At 38.1% G+C, this 21883-nt stretch overlaps 1 protein-coding gene across 5 annotated transcripts in view; it reads right to left on the bottom strand.

The window, feature by feature from the left end:
* Positions 1–21883, bottom strand: part of AMER1 (APC membrane recruitment protein 1) — a 176434-nt gene that overhangs the window by 113137 nt on the left and 41414 nt on the right. For 3 of the 5 annotated variants that reach the window (XR_005026300.2, XR_008995127.1, XR_008995126.1), the window contains 2 exons: positions 19684–19770; positions 17964–18121 (listed from right to left, as the gene is read on the bottom strand). The gene's annotated coding sequence lies outside the window, so the exon portion shown is untranslated. Of the gene's footprint in view, positions 1–15194; positions 15765–17963; positions 18122–19683; positions 19771–21883 lie in introns of those variants that run through there. The other 2 variants (XR_005026299.2, XR_005026301.2) reach the window with 2 other exon arrangements.

Raw genomic sequence — 21883 nt, forward strand, 5'->3', positions numbered from 1 at the left:
GGGGTGCTTGGTTCCCACTGGGCCAGGGCTTTTATCTTACCCCCTTCACCAGGTACTGGGTTTTCATGGGTGTGGATGTGGTCTGGCTGTTATCCTGTATCTTCTGGTCTCTCTTTTAGGAATAGTTGTATTTGTTGTATTTTCAAACATATATATGTTTTTGGGTGGAGATTCCCACTGTCCTACTCATGCCACCATGGTGGGAGCCTCTCTTCACAATATAGAGTTTTTAAAGCAGATCAGATGTAGTAGAGGAGATGGTAAATGGAACAGAAATTAGAGAAGAGGAATACAAAGAAGCAGAGGCACAGAGAGAAAAAAGGATCTCTAGGAATGAAGGAATATTGTGAGAAGAGTGGGACCAATCCAAACCAAACAATATTTGCATTATAAGGGTACCAGAAAAAGAAAAGACAGAAAAAGGGATAGAAAGTTTCTTCAAGGAGGTAATTGCTGAATACTTCTCCAATCTTGGGAAGGAGATGCACAGATCTCTCAACACAAGGGACCCAAGGGGAAGACAACAACAAGACACATAATGATTAAAATGGCAAAAATCAAGGATAAGGACAGAATATTAAAAGCAGCCAGAGAGAGAAAAAGGATCACCTACAAAGGAAAACACATCAGGCTATCATCAGACTTCTCAACACAAACCTTACAGGCCAGAAGGGAATGGCATGACATATTTAACACAGTGAAGTAGAAGGGCCTCAAACCAGGAACACTTTGCCCAGTAAGATTATCATTTAAATTAGAAGTAGGGATTAAACATTTTACAGATAAGCACAACCTGAGAGAATTTACATCCCACACACTCTCTCTACAGTGTATTTTTGAGGGACTGCTATAGATGGAAGTGTTCCTATGGCTAAATAGCTGTCACCAAAGGAAATAAAACCACAGTAAGGAACATAGAACAATTAATTACTAAGCAGATGCAGAATCAAATCAACTACCCCCAAACTCAGCCAACGGACAAAGAGTACAGAATATGATAGTGAATATATAAAGAATAGAGGACTTAGAAAAAGGAAAAAAAAACAAAAGAATGCTTAGATTGTGTTTCTAATAGCAAACTGAGTTGAGTTAGACTGTTAGATTGTAAGGAAGTTACCCCTTGAACCTTAGAGAACCACGAATCTAAAGCCTGCAATGGCAATAAGTACATACCTATCGATAATCACCCTAAATGTAAAAGGTCTGAATGCACCAAAGACATAGAGTCACTGAATGGATAAAAAACCAACAACAGTCTATATGCTGCCTATGAGAGACTCACTTCAAACCCAAATACATACAAAGACTAAAAGTGAAGAGATGGAAAAAGATATTTCATGCAACTAATAGGGAGAAAAAAGCAGGTGTTGCAGTACTTGAATGAGACAAAATAGACTTCAAAACAAAGAAAGTAACAAGAGACAAAGAAGGACATTACGTAATGATAAAGGGGTCAATCCAGCAAGAGGACATAACCATTATAAATATCTATACACCCAACACAGGAGCACCTACATATGTGAAACAAACACTAACAGAATTTAAGGGGGATATGGAATACAATGCATTAATTTGAGGAGACATCAACACACCGCTCACTACAAAGAACGGATCAACCAGACAGAAAATATGTTAGAAGACAAAGGCACTGAACAACACATTACAAGAGTTGGACTTAACATACATCTACAGAGCACTTCACTCAAAGGCAGCAGGATACACATTTTTCTGAAGTGCACATAGAACATTTTTAAGAATAGATCATATGCTAGGCCACAAAAAGAGCCTCAATAAATTCAAAAAGATTAAAACTGTACCAACCAGCTCCTCAGACCACAACAGTATGAACCTATAAGTAAAAAATGCAAAGAAAATGAAAAAGCCCCAAAACACATGGAGCCTTAACAACATGCTCCTAAATAATCAATGGATCAGTAACCAAATAAAAACAGAGATCAAGTAATACATGGAGACAAATGACAACAATAATTCTACCCCACGAAATCTGAGGGACACAGAGAAGGCCATGCTAAGAGGGAAGTATATTGCAATACAGACCTACCTCAGGAAAGAAGGACAATCCCATATGAACAGTCTAAACTGACAATTAAAGAAACTATAAAAAGAAGAACAAATGAGGCCCAACGTAAGTAGAAGGAGGAACATAATGAAGAATAGAGCAGAAATAAATAAAATAGAGAAAAATAAAAAAATAGAAAGAGTCAATGAAAGCAGGAGCTGGTTCCTTAGAAAATAAACAAAATAGATAAACGTCTAGCCAGACTTATCAAGAGAAAAAGAGAGTCTACACACATTAACAGAATCAGAAATGAGAAGGGAAAAGTCACTATGGATGACACAAAAATACAAATAATTATTAGAGAATACTACGAATAATTATAAGCAACCAAACTGGATAAGCTAGAGGAAATGGACAACTTTCTACAAAAATACAACCTTCCAAGGCTGACCCAGGAAGAATCAGAAAATCTGAAGAGACCAGTTACCATCAATGAAGTTGAATCAGTAATCAAAAAACTACCCAAAAACAAAACTTCAGGAACAAATGGCTTCACCACTGAATTTTATCAAACATTTAAAACGAAAGACCCAAAACACATCCTCCTTAAAGTTTTCCAAAAAGTAGAAGAGGAGGGAATACTTCCAATCTCATTCTATGAGGCCAGCATCACTCTAATGACAAAGCCAGGCAAAGACATCACACACACAAAAAAGAAAATTACAGACCAATATCCCTGATGAACATAGATGCAAAAATACTCAACAAAATATTAGCAAACCAAATTCAAAAATACATTAAAAAGATCATCCATCAAAATCAATTAGGATTTGTTTCAGGGATGCAAGGATGTTACAACATTTGAAAATCCACCAACATCATCCACATCAACAGAAAGAAGGACAAAAACCACATGAGCATCTCCATAGATGCTGATAAAGCATTCAACAAAATTCAACATCCATTCATCATAAAAACTCAACAAAATGGGTAGAGAGGGCAAGTACCTCAACATAATAATGGCCATATATGACAAACCCAGAGCAAACATCATACTTAAAAGCGAGAAGCTATAAGCGTTTCCTTTAAGATGAGAAAAAGACAAGGATGTCCACTCTCCCCACACTTATTAAACATAGTACTGGATGTCCATGCCACGACAATCAGACAACACAAAGAAATAAAAGGCATCCAGATTGGTAAGGAAGAAGTCAAATTTTCACTGTTTGCAGATGACATGATATTGTACATATAAAACCCAAAAGAATTCACTCCAAAACTACTAGAACTAATATCTGAATTCAGCAAAGTTGCAGGATACAAAATGAATACACAGAAATCTGTTGTATTCATATACACTAATGGTGAACTAGCAGAAAGAGAAATCAGGAAAACATTTACATTTACAATTGCATAAAAAAGAAGAAAATAGCTAGGAATAAACCTATCCAAGAAACTGAAAGACCTATACCCTGAAAACTGCAAGACACTCATCAGAGAAATAAAGAAGATACCAATAGGTAGAGCCAAGATGGCGGCGTGAGTAGAGCAGCAGAAATCTCCCCACAAAACCACATATATTTATGAGAATATAACAAAGACAACTCTTCCTAGACTAGAGACCAGAGGACACAGGACAACATCCAGAACACATCCACACCTGCGAGAACCCAGCGCATCGCGAAGAGGGTAAGATACAAGCCCAAGCCCAGCGGGACCTGAGTGCCCCTCCCCCCAGCTCCTGGCGGGAGGAGAGGAGTCGAAGCAGGGAGGGAGATGGAGACCAGGACTGCTAAACACCCAGCCCCAGCCATCCGCACCAGAGCGTAGACACAGTGCATACGTGGGGTACTGGATACTAGGGAAACAGGGCAGCAAGACCGGTGAGAGGGTCCCTGAGGCTGGCGCCATGGGAGAAGGAAAGCCAGTGGCTTTTTTTTTTTTAATTATTTATTTATTTATTTTTTGGTGAGTGCTTTTTGGAAGTCTTAAAGGGACAGGGACCTCAAAACCGGATGGAAGCGTCCCAGGACACTTAGTCTGGCAGCAGGGAATCTGGGGATCTCTGGGCAATCTTACCTCCTGGGAAGCAGGAAGCACAGAGGCCTCTCACGGAGATAAATAGCCTTCCGGCAGCTCGCCCTCCAACAAGGCTCCACCATTTTGGGGGAGTAGCACGAGCCAGGCCACAAGCACTGCAACAGCGGCGATGAACTTCATAGCAGCCGGTCAGGAAACAGAAGCCCTGTCTGTGTGCAGCTACCCAGCACAAGCCACTAGAGCTCACTGTTCTCCCAGGAGAGGAAGGCCACAAACCAACAAGAAGGAAAGTTCTTCCAGCCATCACTCGTCCCACCTCTGCAAACTATTTCTATCACCATGAAAAGGCAAAATTACAGGGAAACCAAGATCACAGAGACAACACCAGAGAAAGAGACAGACCTAACCAGTCTTCCTGACAAAGACTTCAAAATAAAAATCATAAACACGCTGACGGAGATGCAGAGAAATATGCAAGAGCTAAGGGATGAAGTCCGGAGGGAGACCACAGATGCCAGGAAGGAGATTACAGAAGTGAAACAACCTCCAGAAGGATTTATAAGAAGAATGGATAAGATGCAAGAGGCCATTGATGGAATAGAAACCAGAGAACAGGAACGCACAGAAGCTGACATAGAGAGAGATAAAAGGATCTCCAGGAATGAAACAATATTAAGAGAACTATGTGACCAATCCAAAAGGAACAATATCTGTATTATAGGGGTACCAGAAGAAGAAGAGAAAGAAAAATGGATAGAAAGAGTCTTTGAAGAAATAATTGCTGAAAACTTCCCCAAACTGGGGGAGGAAATAATCGAAGAGACCACAGAAATACACAGAACTCCCAACATAAAGGACCCAAGGAGGACAACACCAAGACACATAATAATTAAAATGGCAAAGATCAAGGACAAGGAAAGAGTTTTAAAGGCAGCTAGAGAGAAAAAGGTCACCTATAAAGGAAAACCCATCAGGCTATCATCAGAGTTCTCGACAGAAACCTTAGAGGCCAGAAGAGAATGGCATGATATATTTAATGCAATGAAACAGAAGGGCCTTGAACCAAGGATAATGTATCCAGCACGATTATCATTTAAATATGATGGAGGGATTAAACAATTCCCAGACAAGCAAAAGTTGAGGGAATTTGCCTCCCACAAACCACCTCTACAGGGCATCTTACAGGGACTGCTCTAGATGGGAGCACTCCTAAAAAGAGCACAGAACAAAACACCCAACATATGAAGAATGGATGAGGAGGAATAAGAAGGGAGAGAAGAAAAGAATCTCCAGACAGTGTATATAACAGCTCAATAAGTGAGCTAAGTTAGGCAGTAAGATACTAAAGAGGCTAACCTTGAACCTTCAGTAACCACGAATCTAAAGCCTGCAATGGCAATAAGTACATATCTTTCAATAGTCACCCTAAATGTAAATGGACTGAATGCACCAATCAAAAGACAGAGTAACAGAATGATAAAAAAGCAAGACCCATCTATATGCTGCTTACAAGAAACTCATCTCAAACCCAAAGACATGGACAGACTAAAAGTCAAGGGATGGAAAAACATATTTCAGGCAAACAACAGAGAGCAGAAAGTAGGGCTTGCAGTACTAATATTAGACAAAATAGACTTCAAAACAAAGAAAGAAACAAGAGATAAAAAAGGACACTACATAATGACAAAGGGCTCAGTCCAACAAGAGGATATAACCATCGTAAATATATATGAACCCAACACAGGAGCACCAGCATATGTGAAACAAATACTAACACAACTAAAGGGGGAAATAGACTGCAATGCATTCACTTTAGGAGACTTCAACATGGCACTCGCCCCAAAGGATAGATCCACCGAGGAGAAAATAAGTCAGGACACAGAGGCACTGAGCAACACAGTAGAACAGATGGACCTAATAGATAACTATAGAACTCTACATTCAAAAGCAACAGGATATACATTCTTCTCAAGTGCACATGGAACATTCTCCAGAATATACCACATACTAGCCCACAAAAAGAGCCTCAGTAAATTCAAAAAGATTGAAATTCTATTAACCATTTTCCACACCACAAAGGTATAAAACTAGAAAAAAATTCTACAAGGAAAACAAAAAGGCTCACAAACACATGGAGGCTTAACAACATGCTCCTAAATAATCAATGGATCAATGAACAAATTAAAATAGAGATCAAGGAATATATGGAAACAAATGACAACAACAACACAAAGCCCCAACTTCTGTGGGACGCAGTGAAAGCAGTCTTAAGAGGAAAGTATATAGTGATCCAGGCACACTTGAAGAAGGAAGACCAATCCCAAATGAATAGTCTAACATCACAATTATCGAAGCTGGAAAAAGAAGAACAAATGAGGCCTAAAGTCAGCAGAAGGAGGGACATAATAAAGATCAGAGAAAAAATAAATAAAATTGAGAATTATAAAACAATAGCAAAAATCAATGAAACCAAGAGCTGATTCTTTGAGAAAATAAACAAAATGGATAAGCCTCTGGCCAAACTTATCAAGAGAAAAAGAGAAACACAAATCAACAGAATCAGAAATGAGAACGGAAAAATCACGACAGACTCCACAGAAATACAAAGAATTATTAAAGACTACTATGAAAACCTATATGCCAACAAGCTGGAAAACCTAGAAGAAATGGACAACTTCCTATAAAAATACTATCTTTCAAGACTGACCAAGGAAGGAAACACAAAAGTTAAACAAACCAATTACGACCAAAGAAATTGAAACGGTAATAAAAAAAACTACCGAAGAACAAAAACCACGGGCCTGAGGGATTTACCTCGGAATTTTATCAGACACACAGAGAAGACATAATACCCATCCCATTCTCCTTAAAGATTTTCCAAAAAATAGAAGAGGAGGGAATATTCCCAAACTCATTCTATGAATCCAACATCACCCTAATACCAAAATCAGGCAAAGAACCCACCAAAAAGCAAAATTACAGACCAATATCCCTGAAGAATGTAGATGCAAAAATACTCAATAAAATATTAGCAAACCGAATTCAAAAATATATCAAAAGGATCATACACCATGATCTATTGGGATTCATCCCAGGGATGCAAGGAGGGTACAACATTGGAAAATCCATCAACATGATCCACCACATCAACAAAAAGAAAGACAAAAACCACATGATCATCTCCATAGATTCTGAAAGAGCATTTGACAAAATTCAACATCCATTCATGAAAATAAAGTCTCAGCAAAATGGGTATAGAGGGCAACTACCTCAACATAATAAAGGCCATATATGATAAACCCACAGCCAACATTATACTGAACAGCGAGAAGCTGAAAGCCTTTCCTCTGAGATCGGGAACAAGACAGGGATGCCCACTATCCCCACTGTTATTTAACATAGCACTGGAGGTCCTAGCCATGGCAGTCAGAAAAAACAAAGAAATACAAGGAATCCAGACTGGTAAAGAAGAAGTCAAACTGTCACTATTTGCAGATGACATGATATTGTACATAAAAAAACTCCAAGACTCCACTACGAAACTACTAGAAATGATATCGGAATACAGCAAAGTTGCAGGATACAAAATTAACACACAGAAATCTGTGGCTTTCCTATATACTAACAATGAACCAATAGAAAGAGAAATCAGGAAAACAATTCCATTCACAATTTCATCAAAAGGAATAAAATACCTAGGAATAAACCTAACCAAAGAAGTGAAAGACCTATACCCTGAAAACTACAAGTTACTCTTAACAGAAATTAAAGGGGACACTAACAAATGGAAACTCATCCCATGCTCGTGGCTAGGAAGAATTAATATCGTCAAAATGGCCATTCTGCCCAAAGCAATATACAGATTCAATGCAATCACTATCAAATTACAAGCAACATTCTTCAATGAACTGGAACAAATAGTTCAAAAATTCATATGGTAACAACAACGACCCCGAATAGCCAAAGCAATCCTGAGAAAGAAGAATAAAGTGGGGAGATCTGACTCCCCAACTTCAAGCTCTACTACAAAGCCATAGTAATCAAGACAATTTGGTACTGGCACAAGAACAGAGCCACAGACCAGTGGAACAGATTAGAGACTCCAGACATTAACCCAAAAATATATGGTCAATTAATATTTGATAAAGGAGCCATGGACATACAATGGCAAAATGACAGTCTCTTCAACAGATGGTGCTGGCAAAACTGGACAGCTACATGTAGGAGAAGGAAACTGGACCATTGTCTAACCACATACACAAAAGTAAGTTCAAAATGGATCAAACGCAGCACTCACATTTGAAAAAGACAGATGCACCCCTATGTTTATCGCAGCACTACTTACAATAGCCAAGAAGTGGAAGCAACCTAAGTGTCCATCAGTAGATGAATGGCTAAAGAAGATGTGGTACATATACACAATGGAATATTACTCAGCCATAAGAAGAAAACAAATCCTACCATTTGCAACAACATGGATGGAGCTAGAGGCTATTATGCTCAGTGAAATAAGCCAAGCAGAGAAAGAGAAATACCAGATGATTTCACTCATCTGTGGAGTATAAGAACAAAGGAAAAACTGAAGGAACAAAATAGCAGCAGAATCACAGAACAATAAGGGACTAATAGTTACCAAAGGGAAAGAGACTGGGAAGAATGGGAGGTTAGGGAGGGATAAAGGCAGGGTAGCAGAAAGGGGATATTATGATTAGCATGTATATTGTGGGGGGTGGGGGAAAGGGAGGGCTGTGCAACACAGAGAGGACAAGTAGTGATTCTACAACATTTTGCTATGCTGATGGACAGTGACTTGGTGGGGGGGGACTTGGTGTAGGGGAGAGCGTAGTAAACATAATATTCTTCATGTAATTGTAGATTAATGATAACAAAAAAAAAGAAAGGAAGAAAAGGGGGATTACTCCCTCATAGGATAAAACTAACTGTAAATCAACGATTAATGCATGCTTTAAATATCCTTAATTTTGATCATTTAAAGGGTGTCAGATGATCAGGTATGGAAATACATTTTTCTGATAATATTGCTGTCTCTTAAAAAAAAAAAGCAGTTCCTGTGTGGTGATCTCCAATAAGTTATTCACAATGGTATAAAGGGCATATCAAAGTGTGGGCAAAGGGTTTGTGTTTATACAGAGGATCAAAGCTTAATTTGGCTACCCAGAAAACGAATTAAGATACGATATGAAGAAGAACTTCCAACATCAACATTCTCTGGAAGAATCATTCCAGAAGATGATCATCAAAAACTTCAACAAAGATCCTGGTGCTGTTGCAGTTGTAGCTGCATTCATCCCACCGGTTCCTGGACTTGCCATTGGAATGAAGAAGGAGATATCTAAGCTGGCCTGTACATACAGTAAAGCAACAAATTTGACTGGATCTATACTGTCGGAACTCAACCAAGAATTAGGAGAAGTGCAAGTTGCAGCGCTCCATAATCTCGCGACTATAGACTATCTACCGTTTAAAGAACATATGGGATGTGAACAGTTCCCAGGAATGTGTTGTTTTAATTTGTCTGATTTTTCTCAAACTATTCAAATTCAGTTAGACAATATCCATCATATCATTGATAAGTTTTCACAAGTGCCTAGGGTGCCTAACTGGTATTTTTTGGTTTCACTGGAGATGGCTGGTAATTGTAGGTCTCCTTTGGTTATGTAGCTGTATTCCTATTATGGTAACGTGTGTACACAATTTAATTAGTAGTTTAAAACCTATACATGCTTATGTTACTCTACAAGAAGATATGTCAAAGAAATAATCAATCTTCCCATGTTTTCTTCCGCCTGATAGTTCTATAGCTTTTCTTCTTCCTTCCTAATTACAACCCTTTAGTAGAATTTGTGACTCATATCGAAATTACCGAGTATCATAATTCTTCCAAGTGGTAAAGATACCTCAAGACAAATGCTGGGCATAGAAGCCACAGGGCATAAATCTGCAAAGAAGTAAAAAGCTAACCTTTTCAAACAATATTGCTTCTCTCTCACTTACCAACTTTACATTTCCCTGTATGGCCCTGGAAGATGACTGGTTAGCCAGAGACGGGTAAGATTCCTCAAGGGAGGAACAACCTAAGACAGGCACAGTCGCAGGGGGACCATCAGGTGAGAAATTGGGGAGCAACAGTGGTGAGGCTTAGAACCTCAGCCCCCTGTTTGAGGGAAATCTTCTGCATCCGTGGATGTTTTGCTGCCCTTGTCTAGCTTGGATTAATACTTAGTCTATAGGCACACACCTGATCATCTACATTTGCCCTCTTACAGCACTAAACTATGTTTTCTACCTTTATCTTGCATCTACCTACCACTTCAGCATTTTATTAAAAATAATAATTATAATAACAATAATAATAAGGGAGAAATGTGGGATTTACATATAAAGTATAAAAATCCAACGAATATTCATATTTGACCTGTTTATAGTTCATACTGAGTGATCAAAACCGAAAGTTTCTGTGATGACTGCCCTTGCACTGTTCACCATTTAAGAGTTTATTCACTGTGTAAGAATTTGTTCACCATGTAAGAACTTGTTTGTTATGCTTCAGAAGATTAGAGACTGTTGAGAATTAGGCTTGGGGTTGATTAATGATTGTGCATTGAGTTCCCTATACAGAATTTTATTGTTGCTAACAACCATTTGATCAATAAATATGAGAGATGTTCTCTCAAAAAAAAAATAAATAAAAAATAAATAAATAAGTAATTATATGATTGTAAAGGTCAAAAAAAAATCCGGTCATTCATGAAAATAAGTAGAAAATGGGATGTTGATAATGGGGGAGGCTACGTGAGGGGGAGGCAGAGGGTAAATGGGAAATTTCTAGACCTTTTTCTCAGTTTTTCTGTGAACCTACAACTGTCCTATAAAATGGAATCTTAATAAAATTAAGTAGAAATGTTAAAAAAAAAAGATACAAATAACTTGAGATACCCCCTTACTTATTTTTAGGGAGAATTAATATTGTCAAATGGCATTCCTCCCTAAAGCAATATACAGATTCAATGCAATCCCTATCAAAATACCAACAGCATTTTTCAATCAACTAGAGCTAATAGTTCTAAAATTCATATGGAATCGCAAAAGACCCTGAATAGCCAAAGCAATCCTCAGAATGAAGAATAAAGCTGGGGGATTACTCTCCCAGACTTCAAACTTAACTACAAAGCCACAGTAATCAAGACAGTTTGGTACTAGCACAGGAACAGACCCATAGACCAATGGAACAGACTGGAGAGCTCAGATATAAACCCAAGCATACATGGTCAATTAATATATGATTAAAGAGTCATGAATATACAAGGGAAATGACAGCCTCTTCAACAACTGGTGTTGGCAAAACTGGATGGCTTCATGCAAGAGAATGAAAGTGGATAATTGTCTAACTCCATACAGAAAAGTAAACTTGAAATGGATCAAAGACCTGAATGTAAGTCACAAAATCATAGAACTCTTAGAAGAAATCATAGGCAAAATTCTCTTGAATATAAACATGAGAAACTTTTTCCCGAATGTATCTCCCCGGGCAAGGGAAACAAAAGCAAAATTGAATTAATGGGACTGCATCAAGCTAAAAAGCATCTGTACAGCCAAGGACACCATCAGCAGAACAAAAAGGCATCCTACAGTATGGGAGAATATATTTGTAATAACCTGATTAAAGACTGGGTGGAGGATATGAACAGACAATTCTCTAAAGAAGAAATTCAGATGGGAAATAGACAAATGAAAAGATGCTCCACATTGCTCATTATTATGGAAATGAAAATTAAAACCACAATGAGATACCGCTTCACACCAGTTAGGATGCCCCCAAAGAAAAGTCTAGAAACAACAAATGCTGGTGAAGATGCAGAAAAAGGGCAACACTCCTACACTGCTGATGGGAATGTAAACTAATTTGACCATTGTGGAAATCAATACAGAGGTTCCTTAAAAACTAAAAGTAGAAATACCTTTTGACCTGGGAATTCCACTCCTAGGAATTTACCCAAAGAAAACGAGTTCTCAGATTCAAAAAGACGTATGCATCCCTATGTTTATTGCAGCACTATTTACAACAGCCAGAACATGGAAGCAACCTGTGTCCATCAGTAGATGAATGGATAAAGAAGAAGTGGTACATATACACAATGGAATACTATTCAACCGTAAGAAAGAAACAAATCCTACCAATTGCAACAACATGGATGGAGCTAGAGGTTATTATGCTCAGTGAAATAAGTCAGGCAGATAAGGACAAATACCAAATGATTTCCCTCATTTTTGGAGTATAACAATGCAGCAAAACTGAAGGAACAATACAGGAGCAGACTCACACACTAGTGGTTACCAAATGGTAGGGTGGATGGGGAGGGCAGGAGAAAAGAATTGAAGGGTATTATGATTAGTACACATGTTGTGGAGGAAGTCACAGGGAAGACAATGTAGCACAGTGATGAAAAGTACTGAATCTGTGGCATCTTACTACACTGATGGACAGTTACTGCAATGGGGTATAGGGGGGCTCGATAATGTAGGTGAATGTAGTAACCACATTGTTTTTCTTGTGAAACCTTCATAAGAGTGTATGTCAATGATAACGTAATAAAAATTAATAATGATAGATAATTTTTAACTGTAATTTTTTGTTATTTTCTGAGTGGCTACTTTAAGACTTAAAACATACATCATAATACATCAGAATGTACTTATGATTTATATTTAATTATTCCTAGTAGGACATAGACTTTACTTCTATATAGCTCCCTTTCCTTTTTATGTGATATTACTATTACATTTATGCCTATATATATGTTCCAAACCAACAATAAGCTTTTATAATTGTTTCATATCTCATGTTTTTCTTAATTTAATCAAATGTCCATCACACTAGTTCAACAGTACCTCTTCCCTTTTCCCCCACCCCCACCCACTTCTCTCCCCCAGGTAACTAGTAGTCACTTCTCAATGTGTATGAATCTAATGTTGTTTTGCTCCTTCTGTTTTGATTTGCTTTTATATTCCACAGATAAGTGAAATCATATGGTATTTGTCTTTCTCTTCCTGGCTCATTTCACTGAGCATAATATCCTCTAGATTCATCCATGTTGCTGCAAATAGCAGGATTTTTTTCTTTTTATGGCTGAATAATGTTCCATTGTATATATGTACCCAATTTTCTTTATCCATTCATCTACTGATGGACACAGGGTGCTTCCATATCTTGGCTACTGCAAACAATGCAGCAATAAACATAGGAGTGCGTATCTCATGTATTTTTAAAGATGCTAAGAGAATAAAGAGCACAAATACTTTATAGATTTTTTTTCAAATTAACCTCCCTGTTTACCATTTCTGATTGTCTTTTATTTCTTCCTGTGGATTTGTTTCCATCTGCTGTAATTTCCTTAATCTAATATTGCTTAATTGCTACTTTACTCTTTTATATCATTATCAAATACATTATTATATGTTATAGACCCCAAAATATAATTTAGTACATATTGTCTTATACAACCGTTTTTAATTGTGATATAACTGACATACCATACACAGTTTTAAAGAGTTGTTTTTCATATTTTCACAGACATGTGCAACCAACACCACTAAGTCTAGAACATTTACATAATCCCCAAAAGAAACCACTTACTCATTACCAGTCACTCTCCATTCCCTCCTAAGTCTAGCAACCAGTAATTTGCTTTCTGTCCCTGTAAATTTGTCTATTCTAGACATTTCATATAAGCAGAATCACACAATATGTGGGCTTTGTAACTGGGTTCTTTCACTTAATGCAATGTTTTGAAGGTTTTCCATTTACTAGCATGTATCAGAATTTCATTTCTTTTTATGCCCAAATACAATTATGCTGCATAGATATGCAACATATTATTTATTCATCATTCAGTTTATTGACACTACTTTGTTTCCACCTTTTGACTATTATGAATAATGCTGCTAAGGGCATTTTCATACAAGTCTTTGAATGGATATACATTTTTGGTTATTATGGGTAAATACCTAGGAGTGGAAATGCTGGCTTATATGGTAACTCTATTAGACATAGTATTTTGGAAACTCTTTGAGGACCAGCCAAAGTTTTTTCCACAGTAGCTATATAATTTCACATTTCCATTACTAACATATGAAGATTGTAGTTTCTCCATACCCTTGCCAATATTTGTTATTTAAATGCTGTATTTTAACAGTTATAGTCACAATTGTGAATGTGAAGTGGTACATCTTTGCAGATTAGACTTTCCTATTTCCCTAATGAATAAACAATATTAAATATATTTTCTTATTGGTTATTGATCATTTATGTATCTTCTTTGGAGAAATGTCTATTTAAGTCCTCCATTTATTTTTAAATTTTTGGTTATTTGCCTTTTTATTGATGGAGTGTAAGAGTTCTTTATGTATTCTGGATGGCTGAACCTTGTCAGATATATGATATTTTAAAATATTTTTGTCCATTTGTGGGTTATCTTTCTTTTCCTTGGCAGTGTCCTTTGACAGACAAACATTTTCCTTTTGATGAAGTCCAATTTATCAATACTTTCTTTTCATTGTTGTTGTTTTGTTGTCTTATATAAGAAACCATTGGGAGGAGGAAAAGATGGAAGCATGAGTAGTGTGGTGGAAATCTCCTCCCAAAACCACATATATTTTGAAAACACAGCAAATACAACTATTCCTAAAAGAGTGACCAGATGTAACAGTACACCAGCCAGTCTATAAATGGGAGAACTAAACATCTCACAGAAAAGGGTAAAGTAAAAAGCCGTGACCCAGTGGGACCCGAGCACTCTCCCCACCCCAGCTCACCAGTGAGAGGAAAAGATTCAGAGTGGGGAGGGAGTGGAAGCACAGGACTGCTAAATACCCAGCCGTAGAAATGTACCCTGGGAGCACAGACCCACATTGCATGGTGCTCTGGAGATTAGAGGAGCTGAAAAGCAAAGTCTGATACTAAGACTGCAAACAGCTTCCCACAACTGGCTGCCCTGGGACAAAAGAAAAGCAGGTGCTTTAAAATTCTTAAAGGACAGGGGTTTAACAGGTGGACAAAATCATCCTGGCAAATGCAGCCCAGGAGGCTGGGAACTTTCAGGAGCTTCAGGCGCCCTATTTTCCTGGATGGCAACACAGCCCAGAGGTCCCTCAACACAGTAATCAGCTTGCTGTTCCTTCCTCCATGCCAGCACCTGTGTGCAAACCAGCTTTCTCCATCATTGCTGCAGACCAGCTGGAGGACACCTCCACCTACAGCAACTACACAACTTAATGCAGAGGCTTCTCCCTGTGTGCAGCTAACCGGCCCAGACCTAGAGGCTGCTCTCTGCATGCGGTTGACCAGCAGAGACAGCAGAGACAGGCACATAGACTGGGAACCACTGGTTCATCTGTGAACCCTGCCATTGCCCTAGGCCATCCCGAGAGCCACCCCACACACAGCATCTTAGGGGATGAACCCAGAGGCCAATCCCTGTGCACAGTTAACTGGCACAGACAGCAGAGACAAGCATGGTGACTCGCAGGGAGGAAGGGACTTTTTCCTCCCAGCTGACACCCACAACACTTGCCAGCAACCACTCCCGTTGCTCCAGGAACTTGAAAAGGCAGAAGAACCTTGTTCAATCCAAAATACCTCAAACACCAGAAAGAGGCCTCGGTGAGACTGAAATCACCAATCTTCCTGAAAAACAATTCAAAATAAAAGTCATAAGCATGCTGATCGAGCTACAGAAAGATACTCAAGAGCTAAGGGACAAATTCAGGAGGGAGATAACAGAAATGAAATAAACAATGGCAGGATTTAAAAGCAGATTAGATGCGGGGCAGGAGAATGTTAATGGACTAGAAATCAGAGAAAAGGAATACAGAGAATCTGAGGCAGTGAGAGAAAAAAGAATCTTTAGGAATGAAAGAATATTAAAAGAACTGTGTGACCAATCCAAACCAAACAATATTCACATTGTAGGGATACCAGAAGAAGAGAGAGAAAAAGGGATAGAAAGTGTCTTTGAAGAAATAATTGCTGAAAACTTCCCCAATCTGGGGAAGGAAATAGTCTCTCAGGCCATGGAAGTGCACAGATATCCCAACACAAGGGACCCAAGGAAGACAACACCAAGACATATAATAATTAAAATGGAAAAGATCAAAGATAAGGACAGAATATTAAAAGCAGCCAGAGAGAGAAAAAGGATCACTTACAAAGGAAAACCCATCAGGCTATCATCAGATTCTCAGCAGAAAACTTACAGGCCAGAAGGGAGTGGCATGATATATTTAATGCAATGAAGCTAAGGGCTTCAAACCAAGAATACTCTATCGAGCAAGATTATCATTTAAATTTAAAGGAGGGATTAAACACTTTCCAGATAAGCAAAAGCTGAGAGAATTTACCTCCCACAACCATCTCTACAGTGTATTTTGGAGGGACTGATATAGAAGGAAGTGTTCCTAAGGCTAAATAGCTGTGACCAGAGAAAATCAAACCACAGCAAAGGAAGCAGACAAACTAAATACTAACTAAATGCAAAATTATATCAGCTACCGACAAAGTCAGTCAAGGGATACACAAAGAGTACAGAATATGACACCTAACATATAAAGAGTGAAGGAGGAAGAAAAAGAACTGATAGAAAAAAGAATTATCAGACTGTGTTTATAATAGCATAATAAGTGAGTTAAGTTAGATGGTTAGATAGTAAAGAAGCTGCCCTTGAACCTTTGGTAACCATGAATCCAAAGCCTGTAATGGCAATAAGTACATATCCATTGATAATCACCCTAAATGTAAATGGAATGAATGCACCAATCAAAAGACACAGAGTTATAGAATGGATAAAAAAGCAAGGCCCACCTATATGCTGCCTACAAGAGAGTCACTTCAAACCCAAAGACATACACAGACTAAAAGTGAAGGGATAGAAGATGATATTTCATGCAAAAAAAATAGGGAGGAAAAAGCAGGTGTTGTAGTACTTGTATCAGATAAAATAGAGTTCAAAACAAAGAAAGTAACAAGAGGCAAAGAAAGACATTACATAATGATAAAGTGGTAAGTCCAACAGGAGGATATAACCATTATAAATATCTATGCACCCAACACAGGAGCACCTACATATGTGAATCAAATGCTAACAGAATTAAAGGGGGAAATAGAATGCAATGCATTCATTTTAGAAGACTTCAACACACTACTCACTCTAAAGGACAGATCAATCAGACAGAAAATAAGTAAGGACACAGAGGCACTGAAAAACACACTAGAACAGATGGACCTAACAGACATCTACAGAACACTCCACCCAAAAGCAGCAGGATACATTCTTTTCAAGTGCGCATGGAACATTTTCCAGAACAGACCACATACTAGGCCACAAAAAGAGCCTCAGCAAATTAAAAACATTGAAATTGTACCAACCAACTTCTTAGATCACAAAGGTATAAAACTAGAAATAAATTGTACAAAGAAAACAAAAAGGCTCACAAACACATGGAGGCTGAACAACATGCTCTGAAATAATTGGTGGATCAATGACCAAATTAAAACAGAGATCAAGCAATATATGGAGACAAATGAAAACAACAGTGCAGTGCCCCAGCTTCTTTCTCTCTACTCCTTGGATTTCAGTGATATGAATGTTAGGTATTTTGTTCTTGTCCTACACATCTCTGGTTCTGTTCATGTTTTTCAAAATATTTTCTCACTGTTGCTCAAAATGCATAAATTCTATCATTCTTTCCACCAGTTCACTGATCCTATTTTCTGTTATCTCCAGTGGATATTGAGCCTATCCAGAATTTTTAAAAACTTATATTACTGTAGTTTTTTAGTTTAATAATTTCCACTTTTTTGAATGAATAACATGAATTTATTTCTCACAGTTCTGGAGTCTGAGAAGTCCAAGATCAAGTGACCAGCAGATTCAGTGTCAGGTGAGGGCCCGCTTCCTGTTTCACAGACAGTCAAGCCACCTTTTCACTGTATCCTCACATAGCAGAAGGAACAAGGTATCTCATGAGAGATCTCATTCTCAGAGTCTGTAATACACACAAATGTAAATATCATTAACTCTGCTCTCCTTCTCCAAAAATAATGATATTATGACTTAGGGTTAAATCAATATTAAATGCTTACACTATTATGACTATGTATATATGATTTGTAGCATTGGGCATTATACATGCATTATCTCATTTAATCTTTTAAAAATTTATGTTTTTGATATACTTTGTACTGAAGTATAGTTGATATACAATATTATATTAGTTTCAGGTATACAACATATTGATTTGACATTTATCTACACTATTAAATCCTTACCCCTACTAGTGTAATTACTGTCAACATAGAAAGATGTTGCAGAACTATTGACTATATTCTCTATAGCTTTCATCCCCATAGCTAATTTATATTACAATTGAGATTTTGTGCCTTTTTATCCCCTTCACCAATTTCACCCACCCATACCCTCCCCCATGGTAACTACCAGTCACTTCTCAGTGTCTATGAGTCTACTGCTATTTTGTTAATTTTGTTTTGTTTTGTTTTCAGATTCCACATGGAAGTGAAATCATATGGTATTTGTCTTTCTCTGCCTGGCTCATTTCACTTAGCATAATACCCTCTAGGTCTACCCATGTGATTGCAAATGGCAGGATTTCTCTTTTTATGGCTGAATAATAGTCCATTATAACTTCTAATTTGTTGCTAAGATTTTTCTAAGTTTTCATTTGCTTCAAGATAATTTGTAATTGGTTGTTGAAGTATTTTACGGCAGCTGCTTTAAAATCCTTGTCAGGTAATTCCAAACATCTGATTTATCTCAGTATTGGCATCTATTGATTGTCTTTTCTCATTAATGTCTTATTTTTATGGTTCTTGTTATTATGAGTCACTTTTTTTACTGTATCCTAGACATTTTACTTAGTTAGTATGTTAGGAGACCCTGGGCTCTATATAAATATTTCATTTAAGCAGGCAATTACCCTGTTTAAGTTTAGAATATGGGTCTTGATCTACTTTTGTGGGCTGTGGTTTTAATGACTATTTAACTTTCTTTATGATTTTTATGATGCTATTTAAGTCTACTTCATCTGTGTGGTCCTGATGGAGTTCCCACTCATTTCTGTTGATGCTTTCTGAGAGGTGGAGGGAATACTTCAAAGCAGGCCTAGGTGAACCTAGGTTACAAGGAAATAGCCACTGTCTGCAGGGAAGATGAGCATATCCCAGGTCTGGCCTCTTGTTTTGCTAGGATACCCCTTGCTGGTGCCACCTAGTCACCCAATGTCTCTCAATGGGAGAGAGGAGTCTCAGGCCTGGCAGAGAAAGAAACTGATTCCTCTGGCTGCTTATTGTCAGTGGGGCTCTCAATCAATCCTCTTTGCTGGTGATGCTGGGATCACATGATGTTGTCAGAGGGACATCTGTTCTGTCTGGGAGAGGGTTGAACTTTCCTAGGTTACCTTCTGTTGCTAGGTTGGGGTCAGGAAGTGCCAGATCTGGATCACCTTGTTCTCATGGGTTGGGGGACAAATGATGGTTATGCTGTTGTGTTTTTCCTCTAATCCTATGATCCCTAACCAGTTCACCTTCTTACCACTTTTCAAGTTCTCCTTTGTTTGTGTCTTGTGTTATTTCCAGAGTTTATAGTTGTACTTTTGGGGAAGATCTGAACCAGAAGAGCCTGTAAAGCAATTTTTAAGAATAATTATTAACTGTAATAAAGATGAGGAATATATTTCTGTCCTCAGGAACCAACATCCAGTCAGAGAGATGAGACAAGAATGTAAATATAATAGCAGCACTTACCACCTACTATGTTTCAGTTTATAGTTAATAAACATTCAGTTTCAGTTAATGAATGTTAACATTTTATAATAACCTCTGAGAAGACAAATATGTTGCCCATTTAAAAGATGCCCAAGAGAACTTAAGCAACTTGCTCAATGTCACACAGCTAATAGGTAGCAAAGTCAGGAATGTACGTAAGCAGTCTAACTTAAAAGTTGCTACTTTTACCACTATGTTGGGTGCCAACAGATAGAGGCAAATGAATGGCTGTAGGGTTCAGAAGAGTAAGTGGGCCCACCATAGTGTGGAAATTAGGAGTAGTTAGCATTTAGGTGGTGTTATGAAGGGAAGGCAGGATTTCAATGGGTGAAAGTAGTGGAATTCTAGTTAGAGGGGACAGATGTGTAAAGGCCCTTGTGGTAGTAACAGTGGGAGGCCTACTGAGGAAACGGCTAAAGTGTCTGGTGTATTGAATGGTGAGAGTTGGAACCATACAATAGAAGGCTTTGAATGCCAGGCTGAGGAAGTCAGTTTTTATTTCATAGGCATAGATATTTCACCAGAGGCCTGGCCTGAGCAGTTGGGTGATTTCTAAAGAAAAATCTGATGGCAGCAGCTGAAAATGGAGGCATGGAGCCCAGTAGAGCCTAAGGATGAAGCTGTGGCCTAGAACCATGGCAGCTCAGATGGAAAGGAAGGGATGGATTCAAGAGATATTTAAGAGGCAGAATCAACAGAGTTCAGTGACTGATTAGATGTCGAGACTGAGCAAATGAAAGGAGTCAATGATGCTTCATTTAGAAGTCTGGCTGGCTGGTAATGCCATTAACTAATGTTGAATTTTTCTAGCTTCAGGAAATGGAAAAATGCATTATAGCATCTTCTGTACATCAGTCTTTTGAGACATAAAAGCTGTGTTCTGCTGAAAGGCAAATTTCTTTTCTCAAGGCAAAATTCCTTTCACCTTTCCTCATAGACACTACTTACAACTGTTAGAATCATTTTCCTTTGCTCTACTCTAGATACTCTAATTCCTGGCACTCTTAGAATGCAAGATACAGTTAGAATGGTGAGGGTAGTGTGGAAAGAAAGAGAGAAAGAGTGAGGGAGAGAGAAAGTGTGTGTTGGGATGATGAGGCTATAATATAAGGATATGACCTGAATTCTAGCCTTTAATTTAGAGGCAACACTTACAATTTTGTGGTTATGAGACTTGTGTTCCAACACATTAGTACTATGCTTCTCATGTTAAAGCCTTGTCCATCTTGACAAGGTGTCAGAGGACAATAAAGTGGTAATGGAGTCTTCAGTGTTAAGACAAGGCACTAGGAGTTCTGGGGTCTAACTCCATCTCAGCTTCCAATCATCTCAGGAGCCTTAGAAAATCCTCTTTCTTCCAGGTACTATTCTGTGCTATAGATAACATTCTATTATGTCGAACGATGTGAAATTGCCACTACTTGGCTAGTTTCAACTGGTACAAGCAATAATATCACATGGTTCAACTTAATACTTTTATCTGTTTTAATCATGTGCCTGCTTACCTTACCACTTTCTCATAGCATGTATGCATGTATACTCACACACACACAAACACACACATACACTACTGTTAGAGTGGCAGCTCCTTTACAGCTGAAATAGTTTTAGATCTCTGGAAAAAAACGGCTGGATTTACAATGCTTGCCAGTTTCCATGGAGGAAATTACTTTCACCACTGCCGATTTCATCTACCAGTGTGACATCACTGAATGTGGAGTTGGGAAGAGATGTATACAATTAGCTCTTGAGACCTGATACAAGCTGGCTGTAGCATACTACTGCTTATCTCTACATCCCCTCATATCACTAAGTGCATGTTCTCAGAGTTAGTATGAGAGCAGGAATTGTCAATTTGAAGATGCAGCATCCTTCTGAAGAATTCAAGCTGAAGAGATGCCAGTAATAACGATAACCACATTGCCACCTTGCTTTACAATTTTCCAAATCGTTTTTATATCCATTTC

This window comes from Manis pentadactyla, chromosome X (assembly GCF_030020395.1).
Source record: "Manis pentadactyla isolate mManPen7 chromosome X, mManPen7.hap1, whole genome shotgun sequence".
Lineage (NCBI taxonomy): Eukaryota > Metazoa > Chordata > Mammalia > Pholidota > Manidae > Manis > Manis pentadactyla.